General features: G+C 37.7%; 1 protein-coding gene across 1 annotated transcript in view; it reads left to right on the forward strand.

Moving 5' to 3' along the window:
• Window positions 1-20,027: 20,027 nt before the first annotated feature.
• Window positions 20,028-23,311, forward strand: part of zgc:110045 (uncharacterized protein LOC664755 homolog) — a 462,322-nt gene continuing 459,038 nt past the window's right edge. The window contains exon 1 of the mRNA XM_028817427.2: window positions 20,028-20,096. The gene's annotated coding sequence lies outside the window, so the exon portion shown is untranslated. The remainder of the gene's footprint in view (window positions 20,097-23,311) is intronic.

Consider the following 23,311-nt stretch of genomic DNA (forward strand, 5'->3'; position numbering starts at 1 on the left):
TTAAAGCACTAACGAGCTCTGAAATTAAATAATTGACAAGGATTGGTTTTTAATTAAGCAACTGGGTTGGAAGAAAAACTTGCAACCACTGCGGCCCTCCAGGACTGAATCTGCCCACCCGTGGTCTAGGTGAATGCACACTTACGCAACCAGGTGTTTGTAATTTTTTTTTTTTTCATAAACTCTTTCTGATTTGTTCACACCTTCTTTGTGTAGGTTGCAGTTTCACAGTAACTGTGGAAAAATATCTGAGTTAATTTTAATTAATCTTGGTTTCATTGTTTTACATCACAAAAGCATGCCATTGTAACTGAGCTGTGTAGACTTTTTATATCCAATGAAATAATTATGTGGTGGAGTAACTCGTTCAAAAGCCGTCAGTCATTCCTCTGTATTTTATTGGTATTTAGGCCATATCAGCAGACAGTTCCTCCCCATGTTATTTTAAACTTTACAGTCCATGTGTGTTCATCAAGTCTTCTAGATAGTAATATTTACTATTGCCCAGTACGTGACGATGTTAAGTTCTGTCTGTGTTTGTGTGGTTTTTCCTCCCTCCTCCCAAAGATTTGTAGTCAGTGAATTGGTAATTGTAAATTGGCCCCCATGTTAGTGTGCTTGTATGTGTTAATGACCCCAGCAGTGGACAGGCACTTTGTCCAGGGTCTGTTGCTGCTTTTTTAGCCGATAGTGCCAAGCTAGGCTGATGCTCTGATTTACCCTGAATTGTGTTTAGTGTGTTTAAGATTGTTGTTGCATTTTATGTTGTTATGTATGCTTGCATTAGGGGCATTTACTGAACACCAAAGCCAACCTCAATGTAGTATTACCTCACTACCTTGTGCTCTTTTACATTGTACTATGTAATATACACAGTATTGAAACTTGTTTTTAATTTGGAATTTTCACCTATTTTAAACAGTGTCAAACTAAAAATGGAATTCTTTAGATCTCTATAAATTCATACTATATATTTAAAGTGATAAAAAAATAAGGAGGAACTGACAAAATACCTTCACAATTATGACGAAAAGTTCCATGGAAGCTTTGAACTTTCGGTCACCATTATTGAAGCTAAAGGGGAGACAGTGAGCTAAGTATTTGTGAAATCAGGGAAACTGGAGGTTTGATGATGTTGTTTATATTAATATATAATATATACTTTATTCCTTTATTTTCCCTTTTGCTGTAAGGTCTGATAATACTAAGTGTCAAAATATGTAGAAATAAATGAAGTAATTCTTAATTTAACAGAGTGCAACAGACTTGTAAATAAAAATGATTAGAGAATGAAAATTAGAATACAATTACATAAATAGTCCTCTGAAAATAATTAACACATATGAAATTTAATTAAACCTTTGGGCTTAATTAAATAAAATTCACACACCAGTGTCTACTTGTATATTGTGTTGATTAAATATAATGATTTATAATTTCCCAAGTATAGTTTTATATTATCTATCTATCTATTATATAGTGCCTTTCACATCTATCTATCTATCTATCTATCTATCTATCTATCTATCTATCTATCTATGTTCTTTTTTTGAAAGTCCTGTAGTATTTTATTACATGTCATTGGTGTGTCATTATTGGTTAAATTATTATGCAGAACAGTTATGTGAAAAGATTATGTAATACTCATCCAGAAATGCCATATTCCATGTTCTAGGACCGGCATGCAGAAGGCAATTTTACTGAGTAGGGAAATGATTGTGTTTTGTTTTAATTGCTGCCCTTTCACAACTTCATGTTGAGGCCCTGTGGTGTCTCATGAGACTAGTAAACACCAGAGATTTTAATTAAATTAGAAGTCAGTGTATCTTAAATTAGGAGAAAAGACTTCTGTGCCAATTAGATAATGGACAAAAAAAATGAGTAATATTTATTTACCGTGTATTTGGCTACCATAAGCTCCTAGAATACATTATGTGCTTCATAGCACGGGATCTATCTGTGTCTGGCTAACTCCAGACACCCACGTGCTTTGTGAAGGTGTCCTCTGGGCGATTTATTTCATCTATTTAATTAATGAATAATTGGACTGATATATTAAATCTAACCATAAGTCATGGTCATGCAGTGGGTAACACAGCCATCTTGTAGATGTAACATCCTAGGTTTGAATCCTACACTTGGGCATTGACTGTGTAGATTTATCTTTAGCTTATTCCCACTGTAAGTTTTCGTCCAAGTACTGTTTTTGTTTGTCTCTAATCTTTAAAGACTCTTGTACTAGATTTAATGGCCCCAGTTGTGGTTTGTGTGTGAGTGGACTCTGTGCTGGACTAGTGTACTGCCCAGGCCATTTCCAGCCTTGTTTCTTAGTTTTTTTGGGGTAGGCTCTAAACTAAATATGATTAAGTGGGTCTAAGAATGACCTTGCGTAGCTGGACAGTGATTCTGATAATTCTGAGGTGATAAATAGGGACAAGGAGACCCAATGGGTCACCTGAAAGCGAGTCCCCAGAAATTCAGGGCACGGTCTGTAAAGGGCTACAAAATTGGCTAAAACACAACAAGCAAAGGGTTCTTTTTTTCAGAAAGGGAATATTTTCAGAATTAGGTGATGTTAAAAGTGGTTTCCCTCAGGGGTCAGTGCTGGGGCTGCTGTTCTTTTTAATATACATAAACTATCTGGACCAGAATATAATCAATAAGTTAATTTAATTTGTACATGATATCAACTTTGGTGGAAGGGCATAAAAAGCAGAATCAGCTGAATTGTACCGAGTGATTTGAAAAGCATACATGCTTGAGTAGATTTCTGGCAAATGAAATTTAATCTAAGAAAATGTAAAGTATTACATGTAGGAAGTAAGAATGTCAGATTCGAGTACACAATGAGAGGTCTGAAACTTGAAAGAAAAGTATGAGAAGAACCTAGGAGTTACAGTGGACTCATCACTATCTACATCTGCACAGTGTGCAGTAGCAATCTAGAAAGTTCCTGGGATGTTAGTTTATATAACATAAGATATGGGAGCTAAGGGAGCTTAAATTTAAGCTATTTTAATGCATTATTGAATCCTCAATTGGTGTACTGTATACAGTTCTTGTCTCCATATTCTGAAAAAGACATGGCAGCGCTAGAGAAGGTCCAGCGAAGAGCGAATAGGCTGATTCTGGGACTGAGTGCTACGAGTTATGAGGAGAGATTAAAGGAGTTTCAGGACTTTCAGTTTAAGCAAATATAGATTAAGAGGGGACATGATTGAAAAGTTTAAAATTATGAAAGGAATTAGGTGAATGGTATAGATGAACTTGTCAGACTGATCTGTCCTCTTCTAATCAGTATTTGTCTAATGTTTCAAATGTTAAACACCGTCCTGACTTAGCAATCCTTTATAATTAGGAGGCCTTACCCCCTCAGGCTAAACGTTAAGGGGCAATTATAAAAAATGATGAATCAAAATTTAAAATACTGTAACTAATGAATAACTATGTTAAAACAATTAACAAAAAAGATAACATTTAATTCAAAATAATTACATTTAAAACAAATGTAATTAACAAAAAAAAAAATTAAACGGATAGAAACAATTAATGTAGAAAGAAATGCTAATGAAAATAAAAGTGAACAAAGGCCAGGGATGCAGACTTAGTGTAATCTAGACAGTGTCAATCTTAAATGCACTTCCTCTTAGATTTGACTGGTCTCCTCGAGTATGTCATTACATATTTAGTCAAAGGACTTGTGCTGGATCACATTTATCAATGATTTTGAAAATTGTGAAGACTTGCAATAGGTCCCCAGATAGCCTTCTCTACCCAACACTAAAAGGTGTAATTCTCTGATCCTGTCAGAGCAGGACATGCTCTTTGTTCCTGTGATGCATTTGTTTGCATTCTTCCGTACAGCGTCTACTTGAGCTATTTTTTTTGTAGTGTGGTGACTAAAACTGTACACTCTACTGAAAAAAATGACAGTAAAGATTACTTTTAGACAAAAAAGGGCAGGGAGTTGAAAACATAGTTGAGAAACAACGTTGAAACCCTGAAAGACCAAATCTAGATAGATAGATAGATAGATAGAGCCCGTCGCTCTGCCACGGATGTCAAACTGTCCAGCTCCATGCCAACAATAGAGCCTGCCTTCCTCACCAGTCTGTCCAGGCGTGAGGCGTCCCTCTTCTTTATGCTGCCTCCCCAGCACACCACCGCGTAGAAGAGGGCACTCGCCACAACCGTCTGATAGAACATCTGCAGCATCTTATTGCAGATGTTGAAGGACGCCAGCCTTCTAAGAAATTATAGTCGGCTCTGTCCTTTCTTGCACAGAGTATCAGTATTGGCAGTCCAGTCCAATTTATCATCCAGCTGCACTCCCAGGTATTTATAGGTCTGCACCCTCTGCACACAGTCACCTCTGATGATCACGGGGTCCAGAAGGGGCCTGGGTCTCTTAAAATCCACCACCAGCTCCTTAGTTTTGCTGGTGTTCAGTTGTAGGTGGTTTGAGTCGCACCACTTAACAAAGTCCTTGATTAGGTTCCTATACTCCTCCCCCTGCCCACTCCTGATGTAGCCCACGATAGCAGTGTCATCACTGAACTTTTGCATGTGGCAGGACTCTGAGTTAATGAATCCAAAATACTAAGAAAACTCGTAGTTCAGAAGTGTGGCAAAAAGATCAAAATTGTAAAACTGAAGAACAAAGTCACATTTATATCTTTTTGAAAGAATAATCCACAACCCTGGATGACCTGGTATCATGCTTTGTGGGAAAGTGCAAAGGTTTTTAAAAGATAACCAGGTAAAAAGATGTGAGCAAAATACAGGAATGGATCAAATGCCAGAACCATTACAGCGAACAAAACTTTAACACAAAAGAAGAATCAGAGTTGAAAAAACGAAAACGAAGGTATGTAGCCATTATTCATGACCCGACATTGAACTTTTATGCCAAGGAGGAGTGGTGGTTCTCTGGCCAAAGGATCTGGGCTGTTAACTTGAAGGTTGCCTGTTTGAATCCCAGCAGTGACAAATGAAATGCTACTCCATTAGGCCCTTGAGCAAGGCCCTTAACCTGCAATATGCTCCAGGAGCTCAGTACAAAGGTCACATTCCATTACAATGAAGTGCCAGGGACCTAAAAAATATTTTGTTGTAATGAAAATTTTGTAGTAATAAGATTTTGAATTTGTCGCTGTAGTGCTTTCTTTAACTTGCGTCAAAGCATTTAAAATCATTTCAATAGCTTCTTTCACCTTAATTTTCATCTCCTCCTGTCTACAAGTTATGCTGACGAGAATTTTTCTCAGCATTTCCTTAAAATAATACACTTTCAGGGTGCGAATGATGCCTAAATCACCCATCAAGATCTTTTTGGAGTTGCTTTGGCGGTGATTCATTCAGGCATTTCAAGGTTATTTCGTTGTAATAAAAGTATCTGCTGAATGTATTTCGTAGTAACGAGATTTTTATAGACTCTGTCTTATGGGGAAACTGTCGGGACCGTAAAAATACTTCATTGTAATGAAAATTTCGTCGTAATGATATTTGTTGTAATGGAATTTGACCTATAGCTGACCCTGTGCTTTGACCCCAAAACTCTCTGGAGAGTAACTTGGGGTATGCGAAAAATGACAAATTCCTAATACAAGAAATTGTATGTGGCGATTAAAGGACTGAAAAATTGCATCACGATTGATTGTTCACAACCTCAAAAGACATCCTGCTGAAAATTGGATCTCAAAAAAATGCCATTGAGAACACAAAACAAAACTAAGCCATAACCTGAAAAACTGTCATCATCAAAAATTCCAAGAGAAGAAAACATCCTAATCACATGCAAATGTATACTAAAAGAGCCAGGGAAGGTTGCAAAAAAATGAACTAAGACAAAATATCCAACACCTGGAAGTGCACAACAATGACCTTTAGACCATTGTGTGGTCACACAATTCTGGTCATCCAAGCATAGCAACCAAGGTGGAAATAGTAAAGAAAACTACACATAAAGGGAAGATGTATTTTAAAAAATCTGATGAGGAAAACGAAATAAAAAATAAAAAATAAAAAAAAAAAGTGTATAATCACAACACACACAGCATTGCAAATACAGTCTCACTAGAACATAATATAGCCTGCTCAAAATGTCTCTTCATTTCTATTCAGCAGTTTTTTCAACAGAACCCAACAATTTTTATTTGCTGTTTAATCTGCTAGTGCACATTACTTAGATGATAAAAATGTTTCAACATAAAACTTTAAACTGTTGTTTTAGCAGTTTCTTTCTGTAGGTCAGGTTCGCTATATTGTAGTTACAGTATAAATAATGTTTCTTTTTCCTCTGTACAGCACTCTTTCTCTCTGTATTTTCACCTGTCTTTAATATCTGCTATTTCTCCAGTTTTTATGCTATTTGCAAATTTCTCAAGTATACTATCAATGTAACAATCTATGCCATTAATATAAATTTAAAAAGTAAGTCCCAAGGGATTCCCTGATTATCTTTCCTTGTGTGGAACATTCTTCTTTAATCTGCATTCACTGTTTCTAGATGATATAACAATGTTATAATGTCCGCTGACAGGTGGCAGCACCATTAGGAAGACTCGGGCCTTTTGACTTCACCTCTAATGTTCTCCTTCTGAGTTTCACTAATTAAATACCCGCAGTAAGTCGGTATTTTAAATGGGCTGTACACAAGAGCTAATAGGCCTTTATTAATAAGATAGAGACAGGAAGGCAACATGGCCATGAGTTGATGATAAATGTGTTTTTATTTTTTTAACAAAAGCCATAAAAGTGGATGCAAACAGGGCATGTCATGTTACTTATTTAGATATGTTGACATAAGGTAGTGTTTGTGTTTAGTATCCAAAAACTGTTTTAAAAAAGCATTTAAAAGGTCTCTTCTGTGTGTGAGAGCATTCGTATTGAAAGGTACTCTATAAAATTGTGCATCTAAGGTTACAGTATGTGTGCTTAGAATTTGCCCAAACACTTCCAGAATAATAGTTTTTGTGTAAAATATGGTGACATTCAGGTTACATCCTTCTCTGCTAAAGCTGCAGTCATGAATGACACAGTGAGGCAGTAAGGCAATTGCAAGTCAAAAGCATGAATGACGTCAGGTTTCTGTTTATAAGCTGCAGCCTTCCTCTGTCAGTAAACCGCTGTACAATGATCTGCAAATTTCTGTCAATAAAACCGGCGGCTTTATGTTTATTCATTCATTCATTCATTCATTCACTGCCATGCAGTTCTCTGTAGAAGAGGTGTAACAGTGGAAGTGTTTCTCTACCTACTAGGTAACTCATTCAGTTAAAGCTTTTATTTTGTGTGCAAAGCTGTGTTTAATGAGGCTTGAAAGAGATGATTGCCAAATAACAGTCTGCTGCGTTTAAGCTCGATGGCCTCCAATTACACCAATCATAATTATAATGTTGTATTATGCAATGTGTGTCCAAGGCACACTCGGGGAATTCTGCTTTTGTGTGCTGGAACATTCACAACGCGGAGAGAGAGAGAGAGGGAGAGAGTGCGCACTGCCAGCAGGGTTTAACGTGGGGAATTCAAGAGGCAGGAGGAAAATCATATCTTGCTTCTGGCAGAGCCTTTGAAATCTGTGTTTGCCTCAGTTGTGATGGGATAGAAACTGAAGAAGTACTTACAATGCTGCTTTTTTAAAAATTAAAATTAGACTTTACATTTTTTAAAGAAACATTACAGATGTATCAGTGAGGGGAAGTTGTGCATGCAACAAAAATAGAAAAAACTAAATTAGAATGAGCTCATGTGCAAGTAGCAGAAGTATTGTTACGTGTACAAAGTAAAAAAGTAAATAAATGACAAGGGTCATTGGCTCAGTCCCTGAGGGAAATATTATCAGATGTGTTAATTAGCTATAAAGTTCTTCGATCAAAGACACAACCACCAGGACATGTTTGCAAAATCCTGTCCTATGAACAGACAAGAAACTTGACAGTCATACAGGTTAGTGCCATACACCCGGTCTGGGTAAGGCCTCACATTAACTCAGATTGTTCGTGAGCTCATTGGTGTGGAGGGAGTTAAATATCATCTAATAATGCTCTGTGATGTGGAATCTACTAATGGTGACTCTGCACGTCAACATGAATGCTCATAAAAGGATGTATGACAAAATACCAGAAGCACATCTGGATCTCTTTCATGCTCTAGGGGATGTCCAAGTTCAGAGCTCAACATTATAACACAAGCCGATGAGAAGTGGCAGACTGGCGACTCTAGATTGGATTGTGTGATTGGGAGAGGGTGAGTTGCCATGTAATCGACTACCTCCCGATCGATGTTAGGTTTGTTCCCACTTTGATGTTGAGCATAGCTCAGTAACAGTTGTTGGCAAAACCATCAAGGGTTTTCACAAGCTCATCAGTGACTAACCAGAAATACCCATCATTTCCTGGGCATATTTGTACAATGGATTAAGATAAGAAAGCAAATATTTGTGTGTTGGTTAATGTTGATGCTTTTGTCTTTGTTGGCTGAAATGCAAGTGTCCTAACCATCATCCACACTACCTATCAATTTGTCTTCCTCTAATGTGTTGAGAATTTGTTCTTTTTTGCATGGTTGGACTCTAATTGTGGTAAGAACTTGCTGGGTTGGAATAATGAATGCTACTTCTTTCTATTTCCTTGTTTAATGTTGTTTCATGAATCCCATAATTGATGGCTTGTTGAATAATTAAATCCATTGACTGTGGAGAGAATCTAGAGTGGGATGCTGGGTTGATTGGGGTCCTCTCTGCAGTTCTCTGTATTACAGAAGACAGCACCAATTTTGATCTACTCTGTAATGAAGCCCTAAGGTCTGTGTGTTCAATCCCTTCAGAGCAAGCCGATTAGTCAGTTTGACATATGCACTGGGGAATGGTTGAACATTTCTCTCCTGGTAGAAGGAGAGAGTGAAGAAATATTGAAGACATCATCTGATGAAAGAAAATTTGCTAAGCATTAGTGTTCTCTGCCTCATGCTTCAAAGTATTATAAGCAGGGCCACATTGTTGTCTAGTTAATGTGGATGTTTTGAAACACTAAATAAATACATTTTATTTTGGAATGAACATGTATAGAAACTCATTTTGTTGGGACAGGTTACATTTGATGAATGCAAAGCTTCCATTCCTTTAGCGGGACTATGAAAGGTGCTACGTTAAAAAGTAATTGATTTTGCTATTATTTGTTAGAATCACTCTTTCAGATGTGTGACATAAGTTAAAGTGATTAATAATCACAGCTAATTGGGAAGAGACTCACATCTCCATTATTTTGAAGCAAACACAAATCATTGTGTATTTTTATTTATGGACTAATTCACAACAGGATAAATGTAGCAGTAATAAAAGCCTTATTTTCTTTGAAAGAGCAGTGTGATTGTAAGTTAACTTTATTAACTTATACCTAGCATGATTTTTAAATAAGATACCCCAGACTGAAATTCAGGCTGTGACATATACACTGGACAAAGTTGTGTTTTCTATTTCTGCTGGTGGTTTAGTTGCAAAGAAAACACAGTGTCTTACAAACTTAAGGCAGAAGGATGCAGGATCTGCTGCATGAAAGCTGCCTTAAGATTTCAGTCTCATATCTCATGGTAATAAAAATCTTTATAAGTGCTTCTTTCTCGATTGTAAATAGCCCTTCCCTTCCTGGGGTGCTTCCATCTTTCATGTGTAGCCTCCCTGTCCTCCTTGAAGAAAGCAGCTCTGATGAAGGTGCCTTTCAATTTTATTAAAGAGAGAAGCCGAGTTACACTTTGTTTGAATTTTTAAGTTTTCTTGTTGTTCTGTTCATTCCTGAAACACACCAAAATTGTTTTGGCGAATACAAGAATGAAGTCTGCTTGGAAAAGAACTGTTGATTATTTTTATTTGTGCAACTTATAATTGAAATGGCAAACCTGTAATGAGTTATTTAATTTCATTATGAATTCTCTCTTGCGCCTTGCACGTCTTGTTAACCTGAATTTAGCACCTGCCCCTTTCAAACTCTGTGCACATGCCTGATTTTATAGATGCCAGGTGTTTACAGGTTCTACATAATTTTAATATAAATGGAAATAATGTGCTAGAGGAGAATGATCTGGAGCTGAAACAAATTTGTAGTCCACGACTCATCAATCGATGTGCTCTCTATTATATTTGGATTAAACAGAAAGTCTAGCCAGTTATTAATGGTAGAATAGTCTTTACTTCAAGATTATTTAAGTCTTCCTTCTAATTATGGGCTTACCCCACAAAATTAGACATTTAGAGAATATCTAGGGAATAAAAATCTTCAAAGAAAGCTTTTAAAAATATGACAAAGGTGCTTTTATGTGTTCGGTCATTCCATCTGGTGTTTTCATCTATGGATGGTACCTTAATGTCTTAAATTCAATCGGTTCCTAATTCATATCTTTAGCTAATAGATTTTCAGGATCACATGAATCAATTAGGCCTTGGTCTTTAAAATATTCTAATTAAGCACATAAAAGTCTGGGACCACTAATTCTCCATGATTATGCAAACCTGAGCTGCTCATTAAACTTTCCTTTTGATTGTTTAATGAGCGTGGTCTTATTAGTTAGATATAAATTAGTACCATAAAGAAATACTGTATACCTTGATATATACTTTGGTATCTTTTGATAATTAGTATAAACAATTTGCTTTGGCTCCTTAGAATTTTCATTAACTGAGTAAACTATCCATCCATCCATCCATTATCCAACCCGCTATATCCTAGCTCCAGGATCACGGGGGTCTGCTGGAGCTAATCCCAGCCAACACAGGGCGCAAGGCAGGAAACAAACCCTGGACAGGGCGCCAGCCCACCGTGGGCCGCGCGCACACACACACACACCAAGCACACACTAAGGACAATTTAGGATTGCCAATCCACCCAACCTGCATGACACAGGGAGAACATGCAAACTCCACGCAGGGAGAGCCCAGGAAGCGAACCTGGGTCTCCTAACTGCGAGGCAGCAGCGCTACCCACTGCGCCACCATGCTGCCCCTGAGTAAACTAAAATACCCAAATCAGAAGTGGAAGATTTCCTTTTCAGCTATTCTTGAGGGAGACAAACAAAGATTTTATGAGAAGGTCCTGGAGAAAAAAGACATGATCAAAATTATCATGTCAAGGTTGTTACCAAAAAAAAAAAACAATTTGTCATCAAAACTTTAACATTATTCATAAACAGAAATTCTCAATGGCAAAACTGATTCTCTAATAAACATAAAACACTAAACATAATTTACATGTAAACCTTGAAACCTTGAATTATTGGGTGTTTCAGAATTGTATGTGACAATCTAAATATCATGAGGTGTCACGCACTGCCAGAGTAACAGGGCACGCTATATATCTCTAAAATGGTGACACCAATGTTTAAACAAAATGGGGTTCCAGTATAGCATGTAAAAAAAATTTCAAAATTTTAAACAAACAGTCATAGGAGTAACAAATTAGTTCTCTTAAATAAAAAAATAAAAACAGAAACTATATGATCACAAGGGATGCTATTCAGTGATCTGAGATGAAGATTGGACTCCTTTGGTACTGTGTCTCTTCAGAGAATCCTTGGGTACCACTGGTTTGACTATGTGTCGATTGAGCGATTGCTCATGGAGTCCCGGATGAGGCACATTACCTGCATTGTGAGGGAGCATCAGTTGCAACACTACAGCCATGTGGCGCGATTCCCCCGAGGGTGATCTGGCTCACAAAGATTCTCATTATTGGACCAGGCCAAGGGGATGCCCACATAACATCTGGCCGCGGCAGATAGATGGTCATTTCCGGAGGGTGGGACTGGACCACATATTTGTCTGGGGTGGTGGCCAATCAGGGCCTCAAGCTGTTTCGTCATGTGGTGAGTGCGGCAATGAGCTATACCAGTGCATGCTCCCAAACTTAACCTGACCTGTTATAAATATTATTCTAAAAGGCCACAAAACACTAAAGAAAAATGAAAAGAATATGACAATCACAACACTTTTTATTGTTACCACACACAGTATCAATTTTAATGAATTATACAAATTATTGACAAAATCCTGATAGTCCTTTTGTTCTTAGAAAATCTCTTTATGATAATCTTCTTCACTCCAACTATTATCTACTATCAACGTTTTGAAACGGATAGTATATACAGATGCAGAATTTTTTTCTTATTTGAGATTTTATGATGCTGCTTCCTTTTGTTCCATCATCTGTGAATGTTGAAAGACATTCAACAAACTCTAATTATTATTTTCCAGGATTTGCATGACCTGACAAAAGATTTTATGAATTAAAATTTTTATCCCTTTGGACTGGAGATCTGCATGGTACTTATTTGTCAGTCCTGCTCCCACCATAGTTTCCTCCGACTTCCTGCCAATCCTGACTAAATTCCATCCTGTTTCCACCTGCTTTCTCCTGACCGCACTCCCACTTTCAACTTGTCAAAGGCACTTGAATTGGGCACGTAGCCTTAGTGGATAAAACATCAGAATCTATAAGGGAAAAAATATCACACAGATCAGTGTAAATCTGTCCATGACTGTCTTCTTTCTTTTGCCACAATGCAAGTAGAGTTGATGTATTGATAATCCTTTTCAAAAATATTGAATAGTTGACTAGATAGTGGGGGATGAGAGGTCCTCATTTTCCTGGTGATGTCTTCATTTTGAGACCTGAAACAGCGGACTGGCTGGTATTTATAAAATCCCTGTAATTGTCCAGGATTTTGTCTTGATTGTTCCTTAGACCGTGTAGACACACAACAGACTTGCGGATTTTGTCTGATCCATCTACAACTGGTATATCTTTTGAAAGTGCACACAACATAATTTGTGTGCAGCACACGGTTTGTTTAAAGTAAGCACACATGGCAGTTGTACTTGGGTGACAGCTAGGAGGTTTAGGTAAAGCCATATTACTTTTTAATACCAACTTATAAATAAAGAGCATATCTGCAGAAAAGGAAAGTAATAATAATAAAAATTAACAGCCTTGTTTTCGGACTAGGAAGTATCTAGTAGGAAAGTAGGAGGATGAATGAGCGATCAGGTGAGCATGTGTGACTTGAAGTTCATTTTCAAAGATAGAGAAATTATCAGCATTGGTTGCAGACTATTTGGGGATAATGTGTGCAGAGTCTTTACAGGTTATATATAAAAAATAAAAAAAAAAACTTTTATGAGTCTATACAGGTACAAAGGAGCCATCAGGTTTCATTAACCTTGTCGTTGCTGAGGGTGCCATTGACTGGGTGAGATGCCATAGCGAACTACCTGAAGACCGGTCAGAGCCTGTGCAGGTGTAGCAGATGAGAAATATAATGTTGGGGCCCTGCTACCCATCTAGTAACACATTGCTGCTGAGGTAGCCCAGTGGTACTTAGTCTTCAGACAATGAGCAAAAATAAGCTCTAAACAGTGTGTTAAGTTAACAGTCACTGTCCCAAAAATACTTAAAGCCCTTCTTGTACCAAAATTGCTTCCTCATAAAGTCATGTATTAGCTTATGGAAGTGGTATTAAGGCAAAACAGACTATTTAAATATATCACCTTCCCTAGTAATCACCATCCCAAGGAGAATTACATACTTTATATACAGTATAGTACTGCAAACATCTCCATTTTCTCCATCTGATGGCTGCACAGATTAATCAATTTGTTCAGAACCACACAGTAATTCACTAATGTGGATTGAACTGCCAAGGTTATAAAATTGATCATCAAAAACAAAGCTCTCAGAACAAAATATGGCTAGTTACAATTCCTAGTTTTCAAAAGCTAACAGCTAATATCAGTTAGACAGAAATGATCCAAACAAGAGAATCTTCAGATGCTTCTTAAAAAAAAACCTTCTGGGAGTCAGCAATTGGAATCAAGGTGGGCAGCTCATTCCACCAGCTAGGAGAGAGAAGAGAGGTTGGGAACATGCGCTGATGTGCTGCACCCTCCACATAAAGAACCACCTGTAGTGGGAACCGAGTGCAGTGGGTAAAATATCAACACCACACTGGAACAGTGTGAACAGCTAGGAGGTACATATGAAAAGAGAGTCTGAATTGAGATTTGATGCCATGCAGAGGTAACTTCAGCAAACCTGAGAGTAGGAGGAGGAGCATATAGGACCTCACAAGTGTCTCTCTCTCTCTCTCTCTCTCTCTCTTTATATATATATATATATATATATATATATATATATATATATATATATATATATATATATATATATATATAATGTGTATATGTATATATATATGTATATGTACAGTGGTGTGAAAAACTATTTGCCCCCTTCCTGATTTCTTATTCTTTTGCATGTTTGTCACACAAAATGTTTCTGATCATCAAACACATTTAACCATTAGTCAAATATAACACAAGTAAACACAAAATGCAGTTTGTAAATGGTGGTTTTTATTATTTAGGGAGAAAAAAAAATCCAAACCTACATGGCCCTGTGTGAAAAAGTAATTGCCCCCTGAACCTAATAACTGGTTGGGCCACCCTTAGCAGCAATAACTGCAATCAAGCGTTTGCGATAACTTGCAATGAGTCTTTTACGGCGCTCTGGAGGAATTTTGGCCCACTCATCTTTGCAAAATTGTTGTAATTCAGCTTTATTTGAGGGTTTTCTAGCATGAACCGCCTTTTTAAGGTCATGCCATAGCATCTCAATTGGATTCAGGTCAGGACTTTGACTAGGCCACTCCAAAGTCTTCATTTTGTTTTTCTTCAGCCATTCAGAGGTGGATTTGCTGGTGTGTTTTGGGTCATTGTCCTGTTGCAGCACCCAAGATCGCTTCAGCTTGAGTTGACGAACAGATGGCCGGACATTCTCCTTCAGGATTTTTTGGTAGACAGTAGAATTCATGGTTCCATCTATCACAGCAAGCCTTCCAGGTCCTGAAGCAGCAAAACAACCCCAGACCATCACACTACCACCACCATATTTTACTGTTGGTATGATGTTCTTTTTCTGAAATGCTGTGTTCCTTTTACGCCAGATGTAACGGGACATTTGCCTTCCAGAAAGTTCAACTTTTGTCTCATCAGTCCACAAGGTATCTTCCTAAAAGTCTTGGCAATCATTGAGATGTTTCTTAGCAAAATTGAGACGAGCCCTAATGTTCTTTTTGCTTAACAGTGGTTTGCGTCTTGGAAATCTGCCATGCAGGCCCTTTTTGCCCAGTCTCTTTCTTATGGTGGAGTATTGAAAAATGACCTTAATTGAGGCAAGTGAGGCCTGCAGTTCTTTAGATGTTGTCCTGGGGTCTTTTGTGACCTCTCGGATGAGTCGTCTCTGCGCTCTTGGGGTAATTTTGGTCGGCCGGCCACTCCTGGGAAGGTTCACCACTGTTCCATGTTTTTGCCATTTGTGGATAATGGCTCTCACTGTGGTTCGCTGGAGTCCCAAAGCTTTAGAAATGGCTTTATAACCTTTACCAGACTGATAGATCTCAATTACTTCTGTTCTCATTTGTTCCTGAATTTCTTTGGATCTTGGCATGATGTCTAGCTTTTGAGGTGCTTTTGGTCTACTTCTCTGTGTCAGGCAGCTCCTATTTAAGTGATTTCTTGATTGAAACAGGTGTGGCAGTAATCAGGCCTGGGGGTGGCTACGGAAATTGAACTCAGGTGTGATACACCACAGTTAGGTTATTTTTTAACAAGGGGGCAATTACTTTTTCACACAAGGCCATGTAGGTTTGGATTTTTTTTCTCCCTAAATAATAAAAACCATCATTTAAAAACTGCATTTTGTGTTTACTTGTGTTATATTTGACTAATGGTTAAATGTGTTTGATGATCAGAAACATTTTGTGTGACAAACATGCAAAAGAATAAGAAATCAGGAAGGGGGCAAATAGTTTTTCACACCACTGTATATATATATATATATATATATATATGTATATATATATATATGTATATGTATGTATATATATATATATATATATATATATATATATATATATATATATATATATATATATATATATATATATATATATATATATACAAACTTCTCTGTAGGAAGGTATAAAGTATTATGTAGTGACCTAAAAAGAGAAGTGACATGTACCTACCTTGGCGGGTTAATATGTCACTGCATTTTGAATCATCTGCAGCAGCTTGGTAATACATGCAGGCACTCCTGCCAGCAGAGGAGTACATGTCTAGATATGACAAGATCAATGACCCGACCAGGAGTTGTGCTGCATACTCCATCAGATACAGTCTGCTCTTGTGAATGTTGGATAGTGTGAATCTGCAACACTGAAAGACAGTTGCAATGTGGTCAGTGAAGGACAGCTTTTCATCAGTCACCACCCCAAGATGGTTTACTGACTTGGAATGTGTTAGTGATAGTGAAACAAACTGAACAGAGATTGGGTGTTGAGTAGATGAACCAGCTGGGTTAACAAGATGCTCAGTCTTGTAGTCTAGTACTCCAGATTGCAGTATGAGTGAGACATGCAGAGAGATTATAGCTGATATCATGTGGTCCTCTGGATGTATAGTAGTGTATCAGCATAGAGAGAAGAGAAGTTGACCCATCACCTATCCTTGGGGCATACCTGTGCTTGCTTGGTGCACACTTGACAACTCTGCTTGCCAGGACACATAGTAGTATCTGTCCACCTGGTAGGACTCATACCACCCTGTGGCAGTACCAGTGATACCAAGGTTAGAGAGACTGGCAAGAAGGATCTGATTGTTGACTGTGTCAACGGCAGAGGAGAAATCTAGAAGGATGAGGACAGATGACATGTTGGTAGGTTGAGCCAGTTGTAATGTGTCCACAACCATGAACAGAGCTAACACAGTGGAATAGCTCCGCATGGAGCCAGTTAAAACAAGAAACCACCACAGACCACAGTGCATAACCTGGGACTTTATATTGCTGAGCTGTAACCTGACATCTAGTGAAGATCCCAAATAATTGCTTGTCCTAAAACAAAATCAAATTTATTGCAATCTTTTGGAAGAAGGGTCACAGTCGATCAGTGATTAGCAATGCTATCTCATAAATCCAGCATCTTGGATGTACCTTTCAGATCTAGTCACTAAATGTGTGGAGTTTTCACAATCATCTATTCTTTGTGAGGGTTTTCCTTCAGAAACTCCCATCCTCCTTCCACATCCCCAGAAGCATATTAAATGGGTTTGCAGATGTGGTTTTATAGTTCTTCATCAGCATAGTGCTATATATTAGGATTATTAAAAACAATCTATCTTGATCAAGCGTTTCAAATAGAACTATCTTTTTAAACGTTTCAGGTATATTATAATAATACAACAACAACAACAACAACAACATTTATTTATATAGCACATTTTCATACAAAAAGTAGCTCAAAGTGCTTTACATAATGAAGAAAAAAAGAATAAAAGACAAAAAAGAAATTAAAATAAGACAACCTTAGTTAACATAATAAGGAGTAAGGTCCGATGGCCAGGGTGGACAGAAAAAACAAAAAAAAACTCCAGAAAGCTGGAGAAAAAAATAAAATCTGTAGGGGTTCCAGGCCACGAGACCGCCCAGTCCCCTTTGGGCATTCTACCTAACATAAATGAAATAGTCCTCTTTGTAGTTAGGGTTCTCACGGAGTCACTTGATGCTGATGGTTATACAGACTTCTGGCTTTTAATCCATCCATCATTGTTGGAACATCATGGTGCTTTGGGTAGATGGTGGTGGCACAAGCCACCACCAATAGGACACCGGAAAAGGAAACAGAAGAGAGAGTAGGGGTTAGTACAAATTTTGAATGAATAGTTATTATAATGAATTGGATATACAGAGTGTCAGGATTAAATTACAGTGAAGTTATGAGAAGGCCATGTTAAAGTAATGTGTTTTCAGTAGTTTTTTAAAGTGCTCCACTGTATTAGCCTGGCGAATTCCTACTGGCAGGCTATTCCAGATTTTAGGTGCATAACAGCAGAAGGCCGCCTCACCACTTCTTTTAAGTTTTGCTCTTGGAATTCTAAGGAGACACTCAGTTGAGGATCTGAGGTTGCGATTTGGAATATAAGGTGTCAGACATTCCGATATATAAGACGGGGCGAGATTATTTAAAGCTTTATAAACCATAAGCAGAATTTTAAAGTCAATTCTGAATGACACAGGTAACCAGTGTAGTGACATCAAAACTGGAGAAATGTGTTCGGATTTTCTTTTCCTGGTAAGGATTCTAGCAGCTGCATTCTGCACTAACTGCAAACGATTGATGTCTTTTCTGGGGAGTCCTGAGAGGAGTGCATTACAGTAATCTAGCCGACTAAAGACAAACGCATGAACTAATTTCTCTGCATCTTTCGATGATATAAGAGGTCTAACTTTTGCTATGTTCCTTAGGTGAAAAAATGCTGTCCTAGTGATTTTATTAATATGCGATTTAAAATTCAGATTACAATCAACGGTTACCCCTAAGCTTTTTACCTCCGATTTGACTTTTAATCCTAATGCATCCAGTTTATTTCTAATAGCCTCATTGTATCCATTATTGCCAATCACTAAGATTTCGGTTTTTTCTTTATTTAATTTGAGAAAGTTACTATTCATCCATTCTGAGATACAGGTTAGACATTGTGTTAGCGAATCAAGAGATTTGGGGTCATCAGGTGCTATTGATAAATACAGCTGTGTGTCATCAGCATAGCTGTGGTAGCTCACGTTATGTCCCGAGATAATCTGACCTAATGGAAGCATGTAGATGGAGAAGAGCAGCGGACCCAGGATAGAGCCTTGTGGAACACCATATAGAATATCATGTGTCTTTGAGTTATAATTACCACAACTAACAAAGAATTTTCTCCCTGCCAGGTAGGATTCAAACCAGTTTAAGACACTGCCAGAGAGGCCCACCCATTGACTAAGGCGATTCTTAAGAATATTATGATCAATGGTGTCAAATGCGGCACTCAAATCTAAGAGGATGAGAACAGATAAATGGCCTCTGTCTGCATTTACCCGCAAGTCATTTACTACTTTAACGAGTGCAGTTTCTGTGCTGTGATTTGTTCTAAAACCTGACTGAAATTTATCAAGAATAGCATGTTTATTGAGGTGCTCATTTAACTGCATAATGACTGCCTTCTCTAGAATTTTACTTAAGAAAGGCAGGTTAGAGATGGGTCTATAATTTTCAAGAGCAGAGGGGTCGAGATTATTTTTCTTAAGTAGGGGTTTAACTACCGCAGTCTTAAGACAGTCTGGGAAGACCCCCGTATCTAATGACGAATTTACTATGTCAAGAACATTATCAATAAGCACACCCGATACTTCTTTGAAAAAATTTGTTGGTATTGGGTCAAGGGCACAGGTGGATGGTTTCATTTGAGAAATTATTTTATGTAAATCAGGTAAATCTATCCTAGTGAAAGACTCTAATTTATTTATTATGGAGTACTGGGGTTTCGGGGGATCCTTAGTGTTGGGGAGATATACTATGTTATTTCTAATATCATTAATTTTTTGATTGAAAAATACAGCGATAGCCTCACAGGTTTTACTGGAAGTACTTAGGAGGCATTCCTTTGAGTTACCTGGGTTTAACAGATGATCAATTGTCGAAAATAAGACTCTGGGATTACTAGCATTGTTATTTATAATCTTAGAGAAATAGCAGCGCCTCTCAAGACGGACTGTGTTATTGTATTCTGTTATTTTAACTTTTAATATCTCATAGTCAATAGTTAGTTTAGTCTTCCTCCATTTACGCTCAGCTCTACGGGATGTTCTCTTTAAATCAGACACTCTTTGGGTCTTCCAAGGTATAGATAGATAGATAGATAGATAGATACTTTATTAATCCCAATGGGAAATTCACATTCTTCAGCAGCAGCATAACAATGCTAGAAGATTTTTTAACTGTTTTTTCAGGTGCAACTATGTCAGCAGCAGCCCTCACTTTAGTATTAAATAATAATAAATAGTGAAATTTATAACATTGTAATTTGTTTTTAAATTACAGTAAATGAACCTGTAGTTTAGATTTAGTGTTCATTTAATCAAAATATGCTTTCTGCCCTGTAGCACATTCTTTTTGGACTACTGCACCACGAGGAAGTTCTACTGCGTGATCAATTGAAGTGAAATCTACTCTTGGTGAGTGACTCATCCAGTGGGTTTAAATTGTGCATAAAAATCATACTATGTGTATCTCGGCATGATTTTATTATTTAGATTCTTGCAGCTACTGAATTAAATGGATAATACTTAAAGTCTTCAGTTTAGCATTTGTTTTCTGTGACTTGATGTACTGCTAACTTGTTACCATCGGGCAGGAAACCTTTTTTTTTGTGTTTAGTATGGAATTTCAAGATAATTTAATTGGTTAATAATTGTTATATTAGAACTAGGATGGAGCACCTGAGACAGGGTGGGATTGTCTCATACAGAAAACCCCTATCGAATTACCCTTCTGGTATTTGAAGTGTGCATTTCAGTGGATTTACCCTTTTCTTGGATATAGTACTGCAGGTTTATATATTTTCCTGTATATTACTTTCCTGGGATGTCTTCATTTTCTTTGTTTTTGAGCTGTAATACATTGGCTTCCTATGGCTTCCCAGATTGATTAAGAATCAAATGTTTTATAAATAGCAAAAAACACTTCTGAGGAATGGAAACTTGTATTTTCTTACGTATTGTACTAGTAGTGTTTCTGCATCTGCTCAGTCCTGGATGCACTTTGCCAACAAGTTCAAATTCAAATGTATTGCTGTGCATACAGAATCCAGAGCCTGTCGCCCACAGACTAATATCAGTGGTACAGGATCAGTAAAGCAGAGGCCATGAATACAAAGCTAAAAACAACATCAGACTTATTTTATTTGAGTGTCATTTGTTCATTTGTTTCATAAGGGTCCAGTACAATAAGAATTTGTGGTACAGAAGGAATTACAGTACACCCCCAAAATTCGCGGGGGGTTATGTTCCTAGAGTACCCGCGAATTGTGAAAAACCGCAAATTTTGGATGTGGTTAAAAAAATGCCTATTTTCATGGCTTAAACCCTAAATATGCCCCCAAAACACTTTAATTTCAAACTCAGCTTAATACATTACATAAAAATAAAGAATGTAAAGGTAAACCTGTATACTGTACTGCTATGTCTCCTGCAGTTCTAGAATGTAAAATACCAATGTTACTGCTATATGTACTGTAATTCATGCAAGCGCGTTTTCATTGCCAGAAGCCTTACGGTGCAGCTCGTTTCGGTGGCATCTTGGGGCTTTAACTCTTAAACTGCCACATACTTGGGGGTTAATGCATCCCTGGACGCCAAATACTTTTTTTGCTGCACTTTAAGTAAACGTAACAATTCACAAAGAAAAAGTGAAATTTTAACAGAACACATTTTTTTTCCATGCAAACAGCATCACGATTACTGCAATACTGATCATTTTACACACTGCTAATAAACTGTAACAACTATTTTAAAAACTACTGGAACAATACGTACAAAGTGCAACTGACGCCATGGATGTAAATCACTGAGCCAACTGTACTTAAACTGGCTGCATGCAAGTGCAGATGCTTGCAGGCTAGTCTTAGTGCAGTTTGAACTTCATTCAAACTCTTCAAACAAACATGTCTCATGCAGTTAGTTATCGATTAAACAATAGACAAACATCATAGGAGCAGGGAATGCTTCTGGGAAGGGAGACATACAAAGCAATCAGCCAAAAAGGACACATGCTGCTCAGGCTTTTAAGTAAGTGTAGCGTTGCGTGAGAAGCCACAATCGAGAAGACGGTGATTTATTTATTTTTATGGTGAAAATTCCAAGGACGCACCCAGCCTTGAGAGACAAAAACAAAGCAAACCGGTAATCAAACAGCAAATAAAGAATGTAATGAAAACAAATGAAATAAGAAAACAACGATACCACCCCTGTTCCCATTACAGTGATTACACATTAAATACAACAAAGCACAAACAAAACACACACAGTAACCCATGAAAAACAGCAAAGGATGAAATGTAATGATGAAAATGGATAGTCCAGAGATTCCGCATTGAATGGGAATGTAAAGATAGTCCTACTGCTAGTTCCTGAAATGGTGAAGACGGGTTCAGGAGCGCTCCTTTCTTTGCAGGATGGCCATGAATCCACATGTGTCCTCATGTACGCAGGCAGACGGCAGACAATCCAGACGCACGAAACGATCCAGGACAAAATGAATAAATACAGGTAAATCCAAAAGAAGGAAGGCAGGCAGACAGACAGGAACTTGAAACACAAATTACAAAAACTTTTCTTTTTTGCTTTTGATCAGCCACGCTGACATCCTTTGACCAGCACCCTCTGCAGAAGGCCAATCAGAACCACTGCAGCGACTGCTGGGAGTTGCAGTTTCAAATTCTATTGGCTACTTTCACCATCCCATGTCGTTTTTCTCTACAGCTGCTTCCTGTTATCTCTACAGTACAGTATTTCCATGAAAAAAGCCATAAAAATTGTGGAGGATATTTGCGGTTTCCGCTAACAATTATTAGTTAGGTTCTAAGGAAAAATCTGCGAATGACTGAGGCCGCGAACTCTGAACCGCGACTTCACGGGGGTCTACTGTATAACATAAAAAGTGTTGGCCACAAAGCTAGAACAGGAAGACAAAACCAGTAGAGTCACATAGACAAGCTAGGATCAAAAATGAGTAAGAGATTCTGGGTAAAGGTTCATTAAGCACGAATAAAGTGCCTATGAAAAGGTATTCACCTCTTGAAGTTTCTACGTCACATTACAGTGGATTTACTTTAATGTTTTGACATAGATCAACAGAAAAGGACTCTTTAATGCCAAAGTGAAAGCAGATCTCTGCAAAGTGATGTATATTAATTACAAATATAAAACACAAAATAATTGTTCACTCCCCTCAAGTCAGTATTAAGTTGATGCACCTTTGTCAGCCATGACAGCCTTGAGTCTGCATAGCCAGGGTCTCATTTGTTTTGCAAAGCCGCTCAAGCTCTGTTAGGTAGCACCATGAGTGAACATGCTTTGTCAAGTCCAGACATAAATTCTCAAACGGATTGAGATCTGGACTCTGACACAACCACTCCAGGACATTAACATCATCGATTTAAAGCCATTTCTGTGTAAGTTTTGGCTTTATGCTTGTTGTCGTTACCTTGCAAGTAAGCAGTTCTTTTCTTTTGGTATGGGTTTCTTGCAGAGTGTATCAGGTTTTCCTCCAGGATTCCTCAGTAGTTTGTGTTGCATTCATTTTACCTTCTACCCTCAGTAGTCTTTCAGAGCCTGCTGCCTCCATCAACATGCCTCATGGTGAAGATTATTTTTATTAATTTGCAATGTTC

Source organism: Erpetoichthys calabaricus, chromosome 13, assembly GCF_900747795.2.
Source record: "Erpetoichthys calabaricus chromosome 13, fErpCal1.3, whole genome shotgun sequence".
NCBI classification, from domain to species: domain Eukaryota; kingdom Metazoa; phylum Chordata; class Cladistia; order Polypteriformes; family Polypteridae; genus Erpetoichthys; species Erpetoichthys calabaricus.